The following is a 20,983-nucleotide window of genomic DNA, read 5'->3' as shown; positions in this document are numbered from 1 at the left end:
CACAGACACGCAGGTACACACAACACACAATCACCTTCACAGTCATTTTAATGTACACAGTACATGCAGCATAGTATAGTACATTATAGTACAGTCCAATACAGCACAGCAAATCAAATCAAATCAAATTTATTTATATAGCCCTTCGTACATCAGCGGATATCTCAAAGTGCTGTACAGAAACCCAGCCTAAAACCCCAAACAGCAAGCAATGCAGGTGTAGATGCACAGCACAGCACATACAGCATAGTATAGTACAGTATAGTACATTACAATACAGCACAGCACAGCACAGCACAGTACAGTACAGTACAGCACAGCATAGTATAGTGCGTAGACCTACTGTACTGTACATAGGCAGTGACATACGGACAGACACAACAGAACGGTACAGTACATGCATACAACTATACATACAACTATACATACAACTATACATACAACTATACATACAAATACATACAACTATATACAATATACATACAACTACACATACAACTATACATACAACTATACATACAACTATACATACAACTATACATACAACTACACATACAACTATACATACAACTATACATACAACTATACATACAACTATACATACATACAACTACACATACAACTACACATACAACTATACATACAACTACACATACAACTATACATACAACTATACATACAACTATACATACACACATACATACAACTATACATACAACTATACATACAACTACACATACAGCTATACATACAACTATACATACAACTACACATACAACTATACATACACACATACATACAACTATACATACAACTACACATACAACTATACATACAACTATACATACAACTACACATACAGCTATACATACAACTATACATACAACTACACATACAACTATACATACACACATACATACAACTATACATACAACTACACATACAACTATACATACAACTATACATACATACAACTACACATACAACTATACATACAACTATACATACAACTACACATACAACTATACATACAACTATACATACAACTATACATACAACTAAACATACAACTATACATACAACTATACATACAACTATACATAAAACTATACATACATGATATGGTTATGATATAATATGATATAATTATGATATAATATGATATGGTTATGATATAATTATGATATAATTATGATATGGTTATGATATAATTATGATATGGATATGATATAATTATGATATGGTTATGATATAATTACGATATGGTTATGATATAATTATGATATGGTTATGATATATTATGATATGGTTATGATATGGTTATGATATAAGTATGATATGGTTATGATATAATTATGATATGGTTATGATATGGTTATGATATAATTATGATATGGTTATGATATAATTATGATATGGTTATGATATGATTATGATATGGTTATGATATAATTATGATATGGTTATGATATAATTATGATATGGTTATGATATGATTATGATATGGTTATGATATGGTTATGATATGATTATGATATGGTTATGATGATATATTATGATATGATTATTTTATGTTTCTGATATAATTATGAAATGACTATGATATGTTTCTGATATATTATGATATGGTTATGATATGATTATGATATGGTTATGATATAATTATAATATTGGTTATTTTATTGTGATTTTATGGTTATGATATAAGTATGATATGATTATTTATGATTATATGATTATGATACGGTTATGTAGGGTTATTATATGGTTATTATATGGTTATTTTATGGTGATTTTCTGGTTATGATATGGTTTAGTATATGGTTATGATATGCTTATGTTATGGGTATTATATGGTGATTTTATGGAAGAACTGGGACATTTTCAGATTGCAGAAATTGTGTACATATCCTTGTGACATGGGGCTGTGCATTATCATGCTGAAACATGAGGTGATGGCGGCGGATGAATGGCACGACGATGGGCCTCAGCATCTCCTCACAGTATATTTAGTTAATATGTTGTGAATGTATTATAATGTTTAAAAAATGTTTAACTGCCTTAATTTTGCTGGACCCCAGGAAGAGTAGCTGCTGTCTTGTTAGCATCTAATGGGGATCCATAATAAACCCCAGGAAGAGTAGCTGCTGTCTTGTTAGCATCTAATGGGGATCCATAATAAACCCAGGAAGAGTAGCTGCTGTCTTGTTAGCATCTAATGGGGATCCATAATAAACCCCAGGAAGAGTAGCTGCTGTCTTGTTAGCATCTAATGGGGATCCATAATAAACCCCAGGAAGAGTAGCTTGCTGTCTTGTTAGCATCTAATGGGGATCCATAATAACCCCCCAGGAAGAGTAGCTGCTGTCTTGTTAGCATCTAATGGGGATCCATAATAAATTCAAATACGATGTCTCTGTGTACTCAATTGCCATCGATACAATGCAATTGTTTTCATTGTCTGTAGTTTATGCCTGTCCATACCATAACCCCACTGCCACCATGGGGCACTTTGTTCACAATGTTGACATCAGCAAACCGTTCACACGACACCATACATGTGGTCTGGGGTTGGGAGGCCGGTTGGATGTACTATCAAATTCTCTAAAACAACGTCCTAGGCAGTTTATGGTAGAGCAATTAACATTAAATTATCCGGCAACAGCTATTGTGGACATTCCTGCAGTCAGCATACCAATTGCACTCTCCCTCAAAACTTGAGACATTTGTGGCACTGTAACCAAACTGCACATTTTAAAGTGACCTTTATCATCCCCAACACAAGGTGCACCTGTGTAATGATCATGCTGTTTAATCAGCTTCTTGATATGCCACACCTGTCAGGTGGATGGATTATCTTGGCAAAGGAGAAATGCTCACTAACAGAGATGTAAACACATTTGTGTACAACATTTGAGAGAAATAAGCTTTTGTGCGTATGGAACATTTTATGAGATCTTTTATTTCAGCTCATGAAACATGGGACCAACACTTTACATGTTGCGTTTATATTTTTGTTCAGTGTACATCATAGTAAATAGTGTCAGGGATGACTGTCCTCCCCACATCTCGTCTTAGGAAGTTTCCAATTGGCTCAGCCGAATACACTGCCAAGCACTTAGCCCTGTTATCTGTTTCAAGGAACTGGCAACAGTGAGTAAGTGAGTTGTTAGAAAAAAACACAGGCTGTCAATGATGGTGACAGAGTGGCTGAGACTGGAGTCAAATCAGAGATCTACTTCATGTTTTTCTGTATCCAGTCTTTGAAGTTGTTTTATCCGGGTATGGACTGTGTAAAGCCCTGGGCCACAGTTCCATTTCTCATAACCAAAACTTTCTAAAGCCAGAAGCTCCCAGACAACACTATCATCCCCCTGTCCCCCCGAAGGACCCGATGATGGCTTAGTGGCAGGAGATTGTATGATTGTAATGCCTGCACTGACAGTGGGACAAGGCTTGGTGGGATTGAGAGGGTGACGCATTGCACACAGCATATTGTCAGTGATGGTGACAGGGGCCCCGCTCTGAGCAAACTGCCTCTCGCACTGAATGACATCCCCCAGCTCGACTACTCCAGTCTGGGCTGTCTCGGCGTCTAGGCTGGGTTTGGAACTGGACCTTGAGTCAGATGCAAGGAGCCAGCCTGTGGCATAGCCCTGTGTGGCAGTCACCTCCCCGCCTTGCATTTTGGGGAGACACACGGGCAGCACACGCTCACTGATCTTGGCCTTGTCCTGTAGCTTCAGAACGGCCAGGTCCGAGTCCAGTGTCACAGGATCAAAGCTGGGATGGACCAGGACAGAGGAAACCTGTTGGATCAGAGGAGACATGAGACAGATGGACCAAAATGAATGCCGTGCGGAGAGTTAGAGCAGTGGCAGCTTGCTTGGCTCAGTCTAAACACATAAGTGTCCCAGCATGCAACTTGGCCGGACCTAAGCACAGCTTACTGACTTGCCATGTGCATTGAGATTTGGTCGGTGAGGTTGGCAACAATAGTCTTACAATCTGTTCTCCGGAGGGAAGTGTTTGTGCATAACGCAAGGAGGTCTAATTGTTTAGGACAAACCCCCAACCTTAGTTTCCTACATCTCCCATTGACATGACAATATATGATTTATACCAGTGTGTCATACAGATGTAGGATCTTAATTTGATCACCCTGTTGCAGAGGAACAGTGCTGGAAATGTAAAACCTGTAGTGTATTTGAGGTTTAGAAAGGCTTCTGAAGTTTGTAATTTACACTTTGAAATGACAGACTTGATTAGCCTTATGCAAAATGTATCAACCCCAACAAACATGTCCATTATTTATAATCCATATAATAATTCACATTTCCTGGTGCTGCAAGATTATTTTCCTGCTGTAGCAAACTGGTTCAAATTAAGATCCTACACCTGTAGGTGTTTCTCAGTTCAGGAGTTGAAGTGACTATATTGCCCAACATTTTAGCACCTTATGGGCCTACTGGAGGCTCCATGTACCTAATGATTTTACAATGCTGACAGAAATGTGTTTCAGTGAAATCTGATGATATCCAAATATTACATATGATATGTATTTACTGATGATATCCAAATATTATAATTTGTTGGAAATTATTATGTGGAGGACACAGGATCTTTTAATGTTTTTTTTACAGTTCTACTACAACAAGTATTAGAGGAATAATCTGATATGATATGGAAATCAAGACAATTAGACTGCACCTTTAAAATGGGCCTATCATAAATCACCTTGGCATGTTTTGGTTAGGCATTAAAGGAGCAATCTACAGTTCCTTCATCCACTTATTAATTAATGATAAATACCCATTGGTACCCATTCTTACATACATTCTTTTAGAATATAACTTAGTTCAATTGTCGTACCCCATCTGAACTCAACATATAAGCTTCTTTTGCTCCAATGTTTGTAAACAACGTAAATGTAAACAAACACTGTATAGCCTCAAAATACGGCTACAATATAATGTTCTATATCATTATGGATGGTCAGTCCTTGCAATCCGTAGCTGTGTCTAAGACTTTGAGAGTGGTGACATTTCTCCAGCCACATTCCACATCTTTTTTTACCAAACACAGTGGTGGTGTGTCTGCTTTGTTATTGTTTCAACTGCAGATTGGACATTTTAGACGTTGTCAAGACCGTATTATAACGGCTTCACAACTGTATTCACAGACTTCAAGAGAGACTTTTACCCCCTGTGTAGATAGAGCATCCCCCTAGCTTAGCATCACTCACACCCACCTGCAGTTGTTTCAGTGTCCTCATCTGGCCCGGGCTGTGCATTCCCATCACCACTTTAATGTTGGCTGGATCTACCCACTGCGGCTTGTCCACTCCTGCCACCACCAGGCAGTGAGCTGCCACCAGCACACTGAGCTGGGTGACTAGTGCTCCACTGCACGCCAGCTGCCAGGGAGAGTAGGCCTCCTCTGGTGCCGTCTGTAGGCCAGAGCCAGCTCTGCGGATGATGTGGGAGCGGAGGTAGATGGCTGCATGCCAGGGCCATCCAATCTCAGTGAGGTTCTGAGGGCTGAAGCCTGCTGGGAGTTGACCACACACTGTTACAGAAAGAGAGAGGAGTAGGTGTCAGAGATGGGAGAGGAAATGGGTTGTTTCTGACTATGTTTCTAACTACCATGTACACCTGTGGAGGCAGGTAACCTGGCGGTTAAGAGTGTTTGGTCAGTAACCGAGTCGCTGGTTCGAATCCCCGAGCCAACTAGCTAAAAAATCTGTCAAATGTGCCCTTGAGCAAAGCACTTAACCGGAGCATCTGCTAACTGATGTAAATGCATTAGGGACACTTGAACAGTGTTTCATTAATGTGTACTGAATTGTATAAATGGATCACATAAAGTGGGACCATATTTGTAAAACCAAATCTGTTCATTCCCTCAAGACATTGGCTGACGAAGTTTGAGTACATCTCCCTTTCTTTGCATCTGTTCTTTAAGTCAGCGCTGCCCTCACCTGGCGAGCAGGAGACATGATGCCCGCTCCACCTGCCAGTCTTCAGACAGGTGCGCCGGGGGCTACCGTAGTGTTGGTAGAGAGAGGAGGCACACTCATACTCTATGCTAGTGGACAGGTGGTGGAAACCACGGGGTAATTCCCTCAGGACAGGGTCTTGGGTGCTGGGGAGGTTCCCTGAGGAGGGTGGGTCCATGCCAGGGGGGTGACTGTCATAGACCGTATGCCTGGATGAGGTGTGAAGCCTGTGGACTGGACCTTTCCTGTAGTAGGGGACAGAGAAGGTGTCTGTGTACAAGGGGAAAAGCTTAACAATGTGATGTTTAAAAGAGATGTAGAATAAATGTTTCAGGGAAGTTATTGTCTGTAAAACACGTGTCAAACTCATTCCAAGGAGGGCAGAGTGTCTGTGGGTTTTCGCTCCACCCTTGTAATTGATTGATGAATTAAGGTCACTAATGAATAAGGATCTCCCCTCAGCAAGTTGTCTAGATCTTAATTGAAAGGAAAAAAACTAAAACCTGTAGACATTTGGCCCTCTGTGCCCTCAAATTCTTATTTTCAATGACGGCCTAGGAACAGTGGGTTAACTGCCTGTTCAGGGGCAGAACGACAGATTTGTACCTTGTCAGCTTGGGGATTTGAACTTGCAACCTTTCGGTTACTAGTGTTACGGATACAGTTATCCTGTGTGTGTGTATCCTGTGTGTGTTTCTTTTCTCTCCTTCTCCCCTCACAGGTGAAAATCATCACTCCCCAATCAGTCAACAATCAATCATCAATCAGAAGACACACCTCCACCTATTTCCTACCCTATCACAGTTCCTTCCCCATGGTTTAAAAACCCCATCATTTGTTTGCTCTAGAGCTAGCTCAATCTCTCTGTAAATGCCATGTCTGTAGGTCTCTGTGTTTCACTCTCGCTTTGTGTCTTAACCTCTCTTTTGTTTGAGCACCTCCATAGCACTTTGTCATCACCTGTGAGTATTGTTTTGGTTATGGTGTTTGTTTGTTGCTGGTGGGAAAAGGGGGAAACCAAGACAAGTCGCCCATGGGCATACACTACCCGTAGGTGAACTTTGTTAAATACACTAGTTAGAACTGGGTGGACCACCCACTGTATTTTTGGTTAGTTAGTTAGCTGTTGTTAAAGTAGGCTAGTCTAGCTTAGGGGTGTTTTTGTATATTTATTGTTTCTTTCCTTGGGTCCAGCTCAGCCCCTTTTCCTGCCCCCCCCATTACCGTGTGTTTATAAATTAACTTTGAGTTTGACGGTAGATTTCAGTTGTCCTGGTTATTTCGTTCACACTTTTACTTTGTCACAATTATAATTTGCATGAGTTATGTTACGGGTCTCATTACCATCCCCCCTAGACTGTCGGGCCAAAAGGGATTCGTAACACTAGTCCAACGCTCTAACCACTAGGCTACCCTGCCGCCCCCCAGATTGACATACAAACAGTCAGAATGAGACGTATGGTAGTGTTAGTACGGCTCATACCTGGATGTACGGGTCATACCTGGGTGTACGGGTTCTACCTGGGTGTACGGCTCATACCTGGATGTACGGGTCATACCTGGGTGTACGGGTTCTACCTGGGTGTACGGGTTCTACCTGGGTGTACGGGTTCTACCTGGGTGTACGGGTCATACCTGGATGTACGGGTCATACCTGGATGTACGGGTCATACCTGGATGTTTGAGTTTGAGTTTATTTTTATTTTTACAGGGACAGTGCACATTAATCAACATTTCAGTAAAAGTGCCGGTTTTAGCCAACCGGCTCATTTTCAACCGCAGTCCCTGGGCAGGTTATTAAAAACAATTACAATATAGACAATCGCAACATAGAACAAGCAAGACATAGCATACAGACAGAGCAACATAGGACAAGCAAGACGTAGCATACAGACAGAGCAGCATAAAACAAAAAGCAGCAAGACAAAATTCATAAAAGCAACAGTGTTTCCACACCTCACAAGCTACAGACAACAGACAACATGGAGTGGCAACACACAGCTAGGGACCATGTTCACAAATCTGATTGACCTTTAGCCATGTCTTCAAGCATTTTGTGAAAGTGTGATATGTGGTGCAGTTATGTGTGTCTGATGGCAGTGTATTCCAGACATGGGAAGCTCTCACAGAGAATGCAGATTTACTAAAGGTGCTTTTCCTTAGGGGAACTATACAGTCACCTCTCATGGCAGACCTTGTGGTCATGGCAGACCTTGTGGATGTACGGGTCATACCTGGGTGTACGGGTCATACCTGGGTGTACGGGTCAAACCTGGGTGTACGGGTCAAACCCGGGTGTACGGGTCAAACCCGGGTGTACGGGTCATACCCGGGTGTACGGGTCATACCCGGGTGTACGGGTCATACCCGGGTGTACGGGTCATACCTGGATGGGGCCTTTGGCTTCACAACATTGTGTCTCACCAGCTCAGATACCTTAGGCTCTCGACAGGCTGTGAACACAGAGGAAGAGCCCTTAACTACGTATTCAACAGTATTGTCCAGTAACCTAAACAGCAGCACTAGAGCACGATACAGTCTGATGTTATTTAAGCAATAAGGCCCAAGGGGGTGTGATATATCGCCAATATACCACGCTGAAGGGCTATTCTTATGCACAACGCAACAAAGAGTGCCTGGACACAGCCCTTAGCCGTGATATATTGGCTATATATCAAACTCCAGTGGTGCCTTATTGCTATTATAAACTGGTTACCAACGTAATTAGAGCAGTAAAAATGTATGTTTTGTTATACCCGTGGTACACTGTCTGATATACCACGGCTTTCAGACAATTAGCATTCAGGGCCTGAACCACGACTGTCAGCCAATCAGCATTCAGGACTGGAACAAGTCAGTTTATACATTTGGATAAACATGTGCAGGTGTTTTATCTAAATGGCTGTTTGCTGTCAGTATACCTCTCACACACAGTGGTTGCCGGCCACTCCACGAGCCATCTGGGAGACAGGTGCTCCGGGAGCCTCCACTCAGGATGTAGGAGGGGTTACAGAAGTAGTCCACTGTGTCAGGACCTCCTCCAGAGCCCCGGACCAGCTGGAAGTAGCCATGGTGCAGCCTGGCAGGAGGAGGACACACCCCGAGCCCTCTGACTGGGTCTGCACCCCTCTGACTGGGTCGAACGGGCTCTGACTGGGTCTGCACCCCTCTGACTGGGTCTACACCCCTCTGACTGGGTCGAATGGGCTCTGAGAGACACGAAGAGATGGAGGAGAGTCATGTTTTGAGAAATGGACTGGTCATTCAATGGTCTACCATGACTATGTTGTGTATGTTCATTCCTTGTGTACTCAGTGTGTAGGGTGGGTGGCACAGGTACTGAACAGCCAGGAGCTCATCCTCCGGACCGTACACAGAGAGGAGCTCCCCGTTCACGGGCCTCGCTGGCAACACACACACCTGACTCCTAGCAACTGGAAGGCAGAGAGAGTGTTGTCTGTGTAGAAATATTATTTCAACCATCCCCAGTTTGGTCTGGACTCCTGAAATGACCTGTAGCCTTTTCCTGCAGTCAGTGACCAATAGCGCCCCCTTTTGGCCTCATGGGTGGAATGTAATATTTTAAATAAAAGATTTACAAAAAATGTAACTGATAAATCTGGTGTTTCTATGTCAAAAAGTTTTGTTATATGTCAGTCTCCTGTGCATATAAAGTGTAATATTGTGATGCAAACTCAAAATTGAAGACATTTCAACTCCATATCTGACATTGTTGTCTTTTTCTAAGCCCATAACCATGTGTGTGAGGTGCATACTTCTGTTTCAATGTAGATTTGTTTAAGACTACCAAGAAACACTCTGTGTGAACCTGATATAACCGAACGCAGTAAAAAGTTCTGTATGACCCTGATATAACCCACTGCAGTAAAAGGTTTTCCTCCCAGGAAGCAGTAGAGCTAGGTTTTATAATACCTGAATGATAATGAATAACTCACTTTGTTTGGGGAGGAAATGAGGTTATGGCTATCAGACGGATCACTAACCATTCTCACACAGTTGCCCTGTGTAGCCTGGCAGACATGCACAGCGAAAAGACTGTACTGGGTTCAGCAAACAGGTTCCATGGTGCTGACAAGGGGAGGGGCTGCACGCTGCAAGGGAGCCGCAAATACAAAACAAACAGACAATTAGACAAATTATTCATGAATAATGAATAATAGGCTGACTGACAGACCTGCCTGGCTGATAGATTGAAATAATTTAAATCATCTTGGCCAAAATATAACCATATAAGGACATGCAACATCTATACTAAAGTCTTCTTGATAATGGTAATAAAATCTTCCTGTAGCTACCTGAGCTCTGCTGAAAAGCGGCGAAGAAGCCATCAAAGTTGTTGTAGCCATCTGAGACAAACAGGACGTGCAGCCTGCTTCCAGAGGTTCTGATTGGTGGAGGCAGCTCATTCCCACAAAACCGGCCAATGACGGGGGAGCTCAGGCTGTCACCATCTCGCAGCTCCACGTAGTCATAGTGACAGTTGTGGTCAGGCTCTAGACTAAGCATGGAGAACCTGGGCGGAACCAAACAAGGTCTTTGTTATCATCATGTTTGGCTGTTAAGTAGGATAAGATATTAATCTATATAGTGTCCATATTAGGACATCATCTTACTACCCTTTAATTAAAAAAAATTCAGTACGGATCCATGAAAGCTGCGACTGGATTGTGACAGACAACTTCCTCATAGAATACCATTCAACTTCATGAAAGCCAATGAGAGATACAATGAATTTGTCAGTATAGTACAGTATAATCAATTCAGGGACCCACCTGAGCTCCACGTTCTCCCCTTTCTCTACCTGCACCCTCCACTCACAGTGCGCATTGATGGGGTAACTCTCTAGCATGATGTGGCCCTGGGCTCTACGAATCACCCCTCCACAAGCTAGGGACAAGAACACATACTCTGAGCTCCCATAATGCAACACAAAATAACTAGAGATTAGAACATAGATGTTTGTAGCAAGTCGATGTGTAATGAACAGCGTTGGGGAAGCTCCTCTGAAAATATAGTTTACCAAGCTACCAATTACATCACATGGGCAGAAGTTGAGCTACACTGAAGTTATAAACACAGCTTTCTTACCTGAACTTACTTTTGGTTTGATATATAAATATAAAATGTCATAGAATACAAATTGGAAGAACAGATCACACTAGAGTCAGAAGATAACATAGTGTTTAATTTAGCCTATTAAACATACAAACTATGTTTCAAGTGAGAATTAGACAGGTCTGATGAACTACGCGGGTCTAATGAATTACGCGGGTTTAATGAACTACACAGGTCTGATGGATTAGACAGGTCTGATGAACTACGCGGGTCTAATGAACTACACAGGTCTGATGAATTAGACAGCTCTGATGAATTAGACAGGTCTGATGAACTACACAGGTCTGATGGATTAGACAGGTCTAATGAACTACACAGGTCTAATGAACTACACAGGTCTGATGAATTAGACAGGTCTGATTAATTAGACAGGTCTGATGGATTAGACAGGTCTAATGAACTACACAGGTCTGATGAATTAGACAGGTCTGATGGATTAGACAGGTCTGATGGATTAGACAGGTCTGATGGATTAGACAGGTCTGATGGATTAGACAGGTCTGATGGATTAGACATGTCAGATGAATTAGACAGGTCTGATGGATTAGACAGGTCTGATGAATTAGACAGGTCGGGTGAATTAGACAGGTCGGGTGAATTAGACAGGTCTGATGGATTAGACAGGTCGGGTGAATTAGACAGGTCTGATGGATTAGACAGGTCTGATGAATTAGACAGGTCTGATGGATTAGACAGGTCTGATGGATTAGACAGGTCTGATGGATTAGACAGGTCAGATGAAATAGACAGGTCTGATGGATTAGACAGGTCTGATGAATTAGACAGGTCTGATGAATTAGACAGGTCAGATGAATTAGACAGGTCTGATGAATTAGACAAAACTGATGAATTAGACAGGTCTGATGGATTAGACAGGTAGAATGCCAAAAAAGTAAGGAAATGATTGCCTACTTCACACATTTTCTTTTAGCAAAAAAAGTAGTGTGTAGTTCCAGTAGTTAGATACACCACTATATAGCTAAAAAGTAGTGTGTAATTCCAGTAGTTAGATACACCACTATATAGCTAAAAAGTAGTGTGTAATTCCAGTAGTTAGATACACCACTATATAGCTAAAAAGTAGTGTGTAGTTCCAGTAGTTAGATACACCACTAACGTTAAATGGCCAAAAAGTAATTTACTACTGAAATGTTACCAAAATTTCAATGTAGTTCACTACTCCCCAACACTGGCAATGAAACAAGTGAAAAACTCCCAAGGACTGTAATTTAGGAAATGCTCTACCCCTGAAACAGCTGACTCACTCTTGCAGTCTCCACCTGCCCAGCCCTGACGACAGTCCGTACAGAATCTCCCTCGGATGAAGAAATCATCCTTGGCCTCCCACGTCCCATTGTGACAGGTTTTACAGTTCTCAAACAGACTGCAGCCTGAGGGAAGAGGAGAAACAGGGGAGCCAGGAGATCAGGTCAGCAGCTAAATGACATGTAATTTCAACCAATGTTTAATCACGTTCAATGTTTTGGTTCATTTAAACGTTTATAAATCTGTAAGAAAAAGTGAATCGTTGTAATTACAACTTAACGTTAAAGCATTATCAACATGTGAAACATAAGAAGACAAATGTCAGTGTACAAACAGTTGTAATGGGTAAGAAAGCTGGAAGGGAGTAAGAGGGAAGCAGTAGAGGGCACAGATTAAATAGAAGGAGACAGATGTCTCACAGGATGTAGAAATCTGAAGCGTCCGTTTAGAGCTTCTTCTCACCACCAAATTTGGTGATGGGAGGAAGTCCAGGGGCGGAACGTGGGAGAAAATGGAGTTAAATGAAGGTATGCAACGGCGAATTAAATTATTGCACATGAACACTTCACAAAGAAGGTGTTACCTAGCAGAAATATGCAAATACATGCTACAACATGACAACAGGATCTCGCTAGGTCGTGCTTGGTTCTGCCCACCTCCATGCCTGTTCTGCCCAATATGCTTCATTTGCTCCCACTGGAAATGACAACGATGAGAAATTTGGGGGTTAGTTACCAGTATCTTTGGTAGAGGTCTGATAGGTTGTTTACCAGGGTGGATGATGCAGGGGTCACACTGGTCCAGTTGGTTGCGGCAGCAGGGGACGGAGTAGCCCACCCGTGCCCCCTGGGAAGGACATCTACACTGGATCAGCTGGTACTCACAACAGTCCCTACACATGTGGTTCCACTCTGAGCTGGGACACTTGTCATCCACCACACCTCTGGAATCTAAAATCAATCAATCAGTCAATCAAATGTATTGCCTAAAGCCCATTTTAGCGTGGCAAGTAGCCTAACGGTTAGAGCGTTGGGTCAGTAACCGAAAGGTAGCTAGATCGAATCCCCGAGCCCGGCAAGTTGAAGAATGTGCCCTTGAACAAGGCACTGAACCCTAATTGCTCCAGGGTCACTGTTGACAATGGCTGACCCTGGTCGTGACCCCATTCCCTGAGGGAGAGTTGGGATATACAAAAATAAACACATTTCCAATTCACACATGTATTAACACATACCTGCACAACACATGATACCCACCCTAACACATGATACCCAGCCTAACACATGATACCCAGCCTAACACATGATACCCAGCCTAACACATGACACCCAGCCTAACACATGATACCCAGCCTAACACATGATACCCAGCCTAACACATGATACCCAGCCTAACACATGATACCCAGCCTAACACATGATACCCAGCCTAACACATGATACCCAGCCTAACACATGATACCCAGCCTAAACTCAAAACAACAAGCAATGTCGTATCAATTGACTGGCATGTTGTGAATCAAGGTATCCTAGTGGTCAGAGTGTTGGACTTATAACGGAAAGGTTGCAAGATCGAATCCCCGAGCTGACAAGGTAAAAATCTGTCGTTCTGCCCCTGAACAAGGCAGTTACCCCAGTGTTCTCCGGTAGGCCGTCATTGAAAATAAGAATTTGTTATTAACTGACTTGCCTAGTTAAATAAAAAAAACATGTCACATGACATTCATTTGTCTATGATTCCTGCTTCTGTAAAATAGCATGCTCTATAGTCTACATGAATGCACGTCTGGATTCATGACATGTACTGTACTTGCCAAAATAATATTTAGCTACAGTTTGAATGCAACACAAAACAAGGACGCCTCGTCTGTACATACATTTGAATGTTTCCTCTCTGTATTGGAAGGGATAAAGTTATTTGTATGAAGCTTACATCTGCTATCTTAGAGATCTAGTTATCATATTCGTTTGACTAGGGCTCTATAACGCTACGTTTAACCTGGCAGACCAATTCTAATATTTTTTTTCTCACTAATTGGTCTTTTGACCAATCAGATCAGCTCTTTTGCCAATGATTGGACAAAATATCAGAATTGTGCTCCCTGTGTAAACGCAGCCATAGCTACATTAGTAGTTTGGGTCCTGGATGCTGAAACAGCCTTCTAGCAGTGTGTATATCAGACAATATGCCACGGGTATGATGCAAAACTAATTTGCAGTCATATTTATGTTGGTAAACAGTTTATAATGGCAATATGGCACCTCAGGGGTTTGTGGTATATAGCCAATGTATCACTGCTAAGGGCTGTGCCGTAAGAACAGACTTTAGGTGTGGTATATTGGCCAAGATATAACAACTCCTCGGGCCTTATTGCTTAAGTATAGCATGTGTACACTGGAGGAGGGTTGAGGGTAGCAATCCTCTGTGAGATTATAATTGGTTAGATACCTCTCATCAACTTCCAGGTGCCTTGTGGCAAGTTCTATGTGATTCTATGCTGTGATTCTACAGTTCTCTGGTGACTAACTCTGCTGAGTGGGTTAATCCTACTGGAACAGGGCTAATGTGCTTGAATCGTAAATTCATGGTTCACAGTTCACATCGTGCTCCCCCAGGGGTCATTACAATAGCAAGAAACCCCCCCAAACCCAATCTGACCCTGTCTCGTGATGGTTCCAAAGGCATGTCTTTAACCCTCTACAGACTAAACCCTGTCTAATCTGGGGTTCTACTATCTATGTGGAATTGTTTTAAGAAGGTCACACCAAGGGTCATTTATCTATTTGATTTGACATTTTAAGACCCCTTGAAGTATAAAATACAATATAAAAACAAATAGTTGATGAAAAAATGTATTTGGCCAAACTGCTCATGCAAACACATCGAATAACAGATTCACTACATGGAACAACAGATGGTCCCCCCCCCCAAAAAATTGAAAGGAAGTTTGTTCTGAAGTGTCTGTCTAAGAGAAACATTTGTTGTTGTTTTAGCATTAAGTCTCCATATATACCTCCATTCATTTTTCAACTGTTACCGGGGGACCTTCAGGCAGGTCTTGTGAGGCCTGTGGGGGTCCTAGAGCATAACAACCACATGTACGTGTTCACGAGAGTCTCACATCCTATTAGTGTGTAGCCCAAACTGTTGGGACGCTACAGACAGAAGTCGGCAGATCGTCTGTACCGACTTCAGACGAGTTCTAATACGTTTGTGGGGGTTGTAGAGCAAAACGGAGAACACCACCGTGTTCGTTAGAGCCTCATCTTTCCATAGAGGGGTCAGGCCAAACTCTTCGGATGCTACAGACAGTTTTGTGGGAAGACCAATTTTTGAGATGTCTCATGGTCTGACAAATATCTAGCTCTGTCACCTTTCACCGCAGATTCGGAAGTGCAACATTGGCGGATTGAAATACAGTGCCTTGCGAAAGTATTCGGCCCCCTTGAACTTTGTGACCTTTTGCCACATTTCAGGCTTCAAACATAAAGATATAAAACTGTATTTTTTTGTGAAGAATCAACAACAAGTGGGACACAATCATGAAGTGGAACGACATTTATTGGATATTTCTAACTTTTTTAACAAATCAAAAACTGAAAAATTGGGCGTGCAAAATTATTCAGCCCCTTTACTTTCAGTGCAGCAAACTCTCTCCAGAAGTTCAGTGAGGATCTCTGAATGATCCAATGTTGACCTAAATTACTAATGATGATAAATACAATCCACCTGTGTGTAATCAAGTCTCCGTATAAATGCACCTGCACTGTGATAGTCTCAGAGGTCCGTTAAAAGCGCAGAGAGCATCATGAAGAACAAGGAACACACCAGGCAGGTCCGAGATACTGTTGTGAAGAAGTTTAAAGCCGGATTTGGATACAAAAAGATTTCCCAAGCTTTAAACATCCCAAGGAGCACTGTGCAAGCGATAATATTGAAATGGAAGGAGTATCAGACCACTGCAAATCTACCAAGACCTGGCCGTCCCTCTAAACTTTCAGCTCATACAAGGAGAAGACTGATCAGAGATGCAGCCAAGAGGCCCATGATCACTCTGGATGAACTGCAGAGATCTACAGCTGAGGTGGGAGACTCTGTCCATAGGACAACAATCAGTCGTATATTGCACAAATCTGGCCTTTATGGAAGAGTGGCAAGAAGAAAGCCATTTCTTAAAGATATCCATAAAAAGTGTTGTTTAAAGTTTGCCACAAGCCACCTGGGAGACACACCAAACATGTGGAAGAAGGTGCTCTGGTCAGATGAAACCAAAATTGAACTTTTTGGCAACAATGCAAAACGTTATGTTTGGCGTAAAAGCAACACAGCCTATCACCCTGAACACACCATCACCACTGTCAAACATGGTGGTGGCAGCATCATGGTTTGGTATAGTCACATACCTGGTTAACTCAGACATGACTAGGTATGTGACTAGAGAAGTTAAAACCCAGACATAACCAGGTATGTGACTAGAGAAGTTAACTCAGACATGACTAGGTCAGTGACTAGAGAAGTTAACTCAGACATGACTAGGTCAGTGACTAGAGAAGTTATAACCCAGACATAACCAGGTATGTGACTATAGAAGTTAACTCAGACATGACTAGGTATGCCCATATGACTCAGAGAGGAAATAAATTACTCAGCAAGTGCAAAAGAAAAACTCTAACAATGGAAGTTGTGTGAACAGTTCAGAATAGGGAGGCTAATACAAGTTACAGCAGGCTTCGTAGAGTCATACATCTGAATGAAATGTGTTGTCATCAGTATATGATGAAATCATCGCTCTAGCTCTTACCGTGGGGCCAGGCAGTTGCATGAAGGCAGAGTAGAATGACATGGAGAAGAAGAGGCAGGAGGTGTCTGGGTTGCAGATGAAGGGGCATTGTCGTCCTCCCAGTGTGCTGCACCCTCTGGGACACAAGGACCATAGAGCTAGGAACCAGAACACACATGATGTCACTGAGGAGTGACAGGAGTCCGGAATCTAAAGTGTTCCTGTTCAGAACGCTCCACATCAATCCCACTGTCCTCTCTTTCTCTGGGCTCTAGATGCAAAGCAGCTGTTGAGGAGAACACACACTCACCACACTAAAAGAGAGAGATTTAACCCTTTCTTTTCACCAGGAGTCACACTGGCATTCTTCTCTCTCTCTCTCTCTCTCTCTCGACGGACAAGCTCCATGCATACTCACCATGCATCTGAACTCTCCAGCTTCTGTTTTTACAGACGTGCCATGTGGAGTTCTGGAAGTCCAAAGGAAAAGGGGAGTGGCTGCATATTGGCATGTCGAGAGTGTTGCAGGGAAAAACACTGTCACTTTTAATGGAGAGAACAGAGATGGCGAGTTGATGATACTCCAGGGAAAGATGTTTTCCGTCTGTGTTTGTATGGCGAGGGAATTCAGGGAAGCCTGAATCAGGACGTCATTGTACTGTAAAACCCCCTCAGGCTCTGGCCTGCGAGATCTGCGGGGAGGCCATGCCAACAAACAGTGATAAGCAGAAATAATGTCATTCCTGTTCCTGTTCATAGTTGTCTATAGGAGCGAACCTGGGCAAAGCTTCTATACAGGATGACAGTGTATTCTCTACAAAAGGGCCCCAGGCAATGGGGCGGACAGGCACTGCACAGCTCATTGCAAATCACTGTTTGTTTTTGATTACCTGGCTTGAATACAGTTTCCATGTAAAAAGAAAAAGTCTTTTTCCAGGCATTGCATCCAGATGGGAGTCGGAGTTAAGATTTTAACTGACCATAGGGACCAGAGCCATTAGATTTAATGGACATTTGCCTCCTCGTTCCAGTGAAGGTTGAAAAGAATCCAAAGAAAACTCCCCTATACTTTATGTACTATAAATTACAAACCCTAGCCAGTAACCCTTCCACCCTTGTGTACATCTGAGGAATACAGACTTTTCAAATGCCTTATCCAAAAATAGTCTTCGGGAATCGACTACAGCCAAGGTAAATGGAAAAATCATGTAGATTTTATTTTGAGTGGACCATCCCTTTAAGCAATATGGTAATAACTTAACATCCCCTTTCTGAAGACAAGAGACACCTGGTGATTGATAGAACTTGTAGATCAATTTAACTGCGTAGTTAGTAAAACACAGATTAATTCATATGGTTTATATTTGACCCTTTCCTTCATTTATACCGCAGGCACAATAGCAGATTACCTCTATATGGGACTGGGAACAACAGCACTGTTACAGGCTTTTCACACTACTGACCCAAACTGGGCCGAGACCAACCAAGCTGTACGGAGCTGGCATGGTCATGAACACACCAGATTTGATGGCACCATGCTGAAAAGGACAATGTGCTCAGAGCCAGCAGTTTGGGTCGGTACGATAGTGTTAAAAAGGTGGTTCACACTGCTTCATGGTGAACAGAAAACTCTGTGCTGAGTCAGCACAGATACTCACACCCTGCCACAGATACTCACACCCTGCCACAGATACTCACACCCTGCCACAGATACTCACACCCTGCCACAGATACTCACACCCTGCCACAGATACTCACACCCTGCCACAGATACTCACACCCTGCCACAGATACTCACACCCTGCCACAGATACTCACACCCTGCCACAGATAATCACACCCTGCCACAGATACTCACACCCTGCCACAGATACTCACACCCTGCCACAGATACTCACACCCTGCCACAGATACTCACACCCTGCCACAGATACTCACACCAACAAGTCTGTTTTCAACAAGTAGTGGTGATGGAACATGTAATAAAATGCTTTATGCAGACTTAAAGTGACAGTTCACCGCCAAAATATAACTTTGTGAGATGTTATTTTGACAAACAAGGAAGTGAGTTAAATATTACCCATTAGGCACGCGACAGGGGTGTCACATATTACCCATTAGGATTCCCTTCATATGCTTTGTCAAAGATACACAGCTGCAGGGTGAGGCTTCCCCTAGCCCCAAACCACACCAGTACAGAATATAACCACACACACAGGCTCCCTTTCTCTCACACACACACACACACACAAACACACACACACACACACACACACACACACACACACACACACACACACACACACACACACACACACACACACACACACACACACACACACACACACACACACACACCTTGGAGACTGAACTGATCACACTTATCAATATAAAAATGGTTACTGATTGTCTAAATAAAACACAGCAGGAAAATGTCAGCAGTACTGAGAGAAACAGCTTGATCAACAGCCTATATAGCACTGAAGCCTTGGTGACAGGTTCATATGGTATTGGTGGTGGGCATCGTTCTACCATTACTGCAGATCTAACTACCAACTGAGGTTTGTTTCGCTGCCTGGGTTGTTTCTGCAGGTTTTGATAGCGGCTACTGACAGTCGATGGACCCGCGGATGAGGTGAAACGAGGAATGACGCAGGGCTGTGTGTGGAGGGCTCTCCCTCCAATCAGCGTTGAGTCCAGGTGCATCAACAGTCTGGGGGAAAAAAAGATGTGTAGGTGAATACAAAACAGGTTTCCTGATGCAATTCACGGTCAACACTCCAATCTTATGCCTCAAATTTTCTAAACTGCATCACTTTTCAACAGAGTATCTGGTAAATCTCTGGTTTCTACCAACCTGCATCACTTTAGCACTAGATCAAATGACCCCCCTTGGAATCGTAACATTAAGTTCTAATGGGCATTCTGTCAGGTCCGGTTTAAATAAATCACACTTTACCCACAAGTCTCTCTGCTGGGTTAGCTGGCTAGGATGCACCATGCAACACACTTTACCCACAAGGCTCTCTGCTGAGTTAGCTGGCTAGGATGCACCATGCAACACACTTTACCCACAAGGCTCTCTGCTGGGTTAGCTGGCTAGGATGCACCATGCAACACACTTTACCCACAAGGCTCTCTGCTGGGTTAGCTGGCTAGGATGTAGCATGCAACACACTTTACCCACAAGGCTCTCTGCTGGGTTAGCTGGCTAGGATGCACCATGCAACACACTTTACCCACAAGGCTCTCCGCTGGGTTAGCTGGCTAGGATGTAGCATGCAACACACTCAGCCAGGTCAGTTCCAGTTTAGTGGCCTGGGTTCAGATATGAAATGACTGCAGGTTAGTTACAGTTTAGTGGCCTGGGTTCAGAAATGAAATGACTGCAGGTTAGTTACAGTTTAGTGGCCTGGGTTCAGAAATGAAATGACTGCAGGTTAGTTACAGTTTAGTGGGCTGGGTTCAGAAATGAAATGACTGCAGGTCAGTTACAGTTTAGTGGGCTGGGTTCAGATATGAAATGAGTTACTTTAGAATAGATCCTTGGTAATAACATAAAACAATGTTACTGCCAGAGTTACTTTTAGAATAGATCCTTGGTAATAACATAAACAATGTTACTGCCAGAGTTACTTTTAGAATAGATCCTTGGTAATAACATAAAACATGGCTGAATCAGAAGCGTGAGTGGGTCTTGACACACACACATTGATGTTAGATGTTGCATGAGGGATAAGGCTGACTGTTACGCTACCAGCCATGTAATTACATGACGTTACACAACCATAAACTAGCTGAAG

The 20,983-nt window shown here is 42.7% G+C and overlaps 1 pseudogene; it reads right to left on the bottom strand.

Annotated features, from left to right (window-relative positions):
• Positions 1-2,941: 2,941 nt before the first annotated feature.
• LOC116352983 (inactive serine protease PAMR1-like) lies at positions 2,942-19,391 on the bottom strand (annotated as a pseudogene).
• Positions 19,392-20,983: the final 1,592 nt, after the last annotated feature.

This window comes from Oncorhynchus kisutch, unplaced genomic scaffold, assembly GCF_002021735.2.
Source record: "Oncorhynchus kisutch isolate 150728-3 unplaced genomic scaffold, Okis_V2 scaffold2805, whole genome shotgun sequence".
Classification (NCBI taxonomy): Eukaryota; Metazoa; Chordata; class Actinopteri; order Salmoniformes; family Salmonidae; genus Oncorhynchus; species Oncorhynchus kisutch.
Note: the sequence above shows the minus strand (reverse complement) of the source record. Positions and strands in the feature narration are given on the sequence as shown.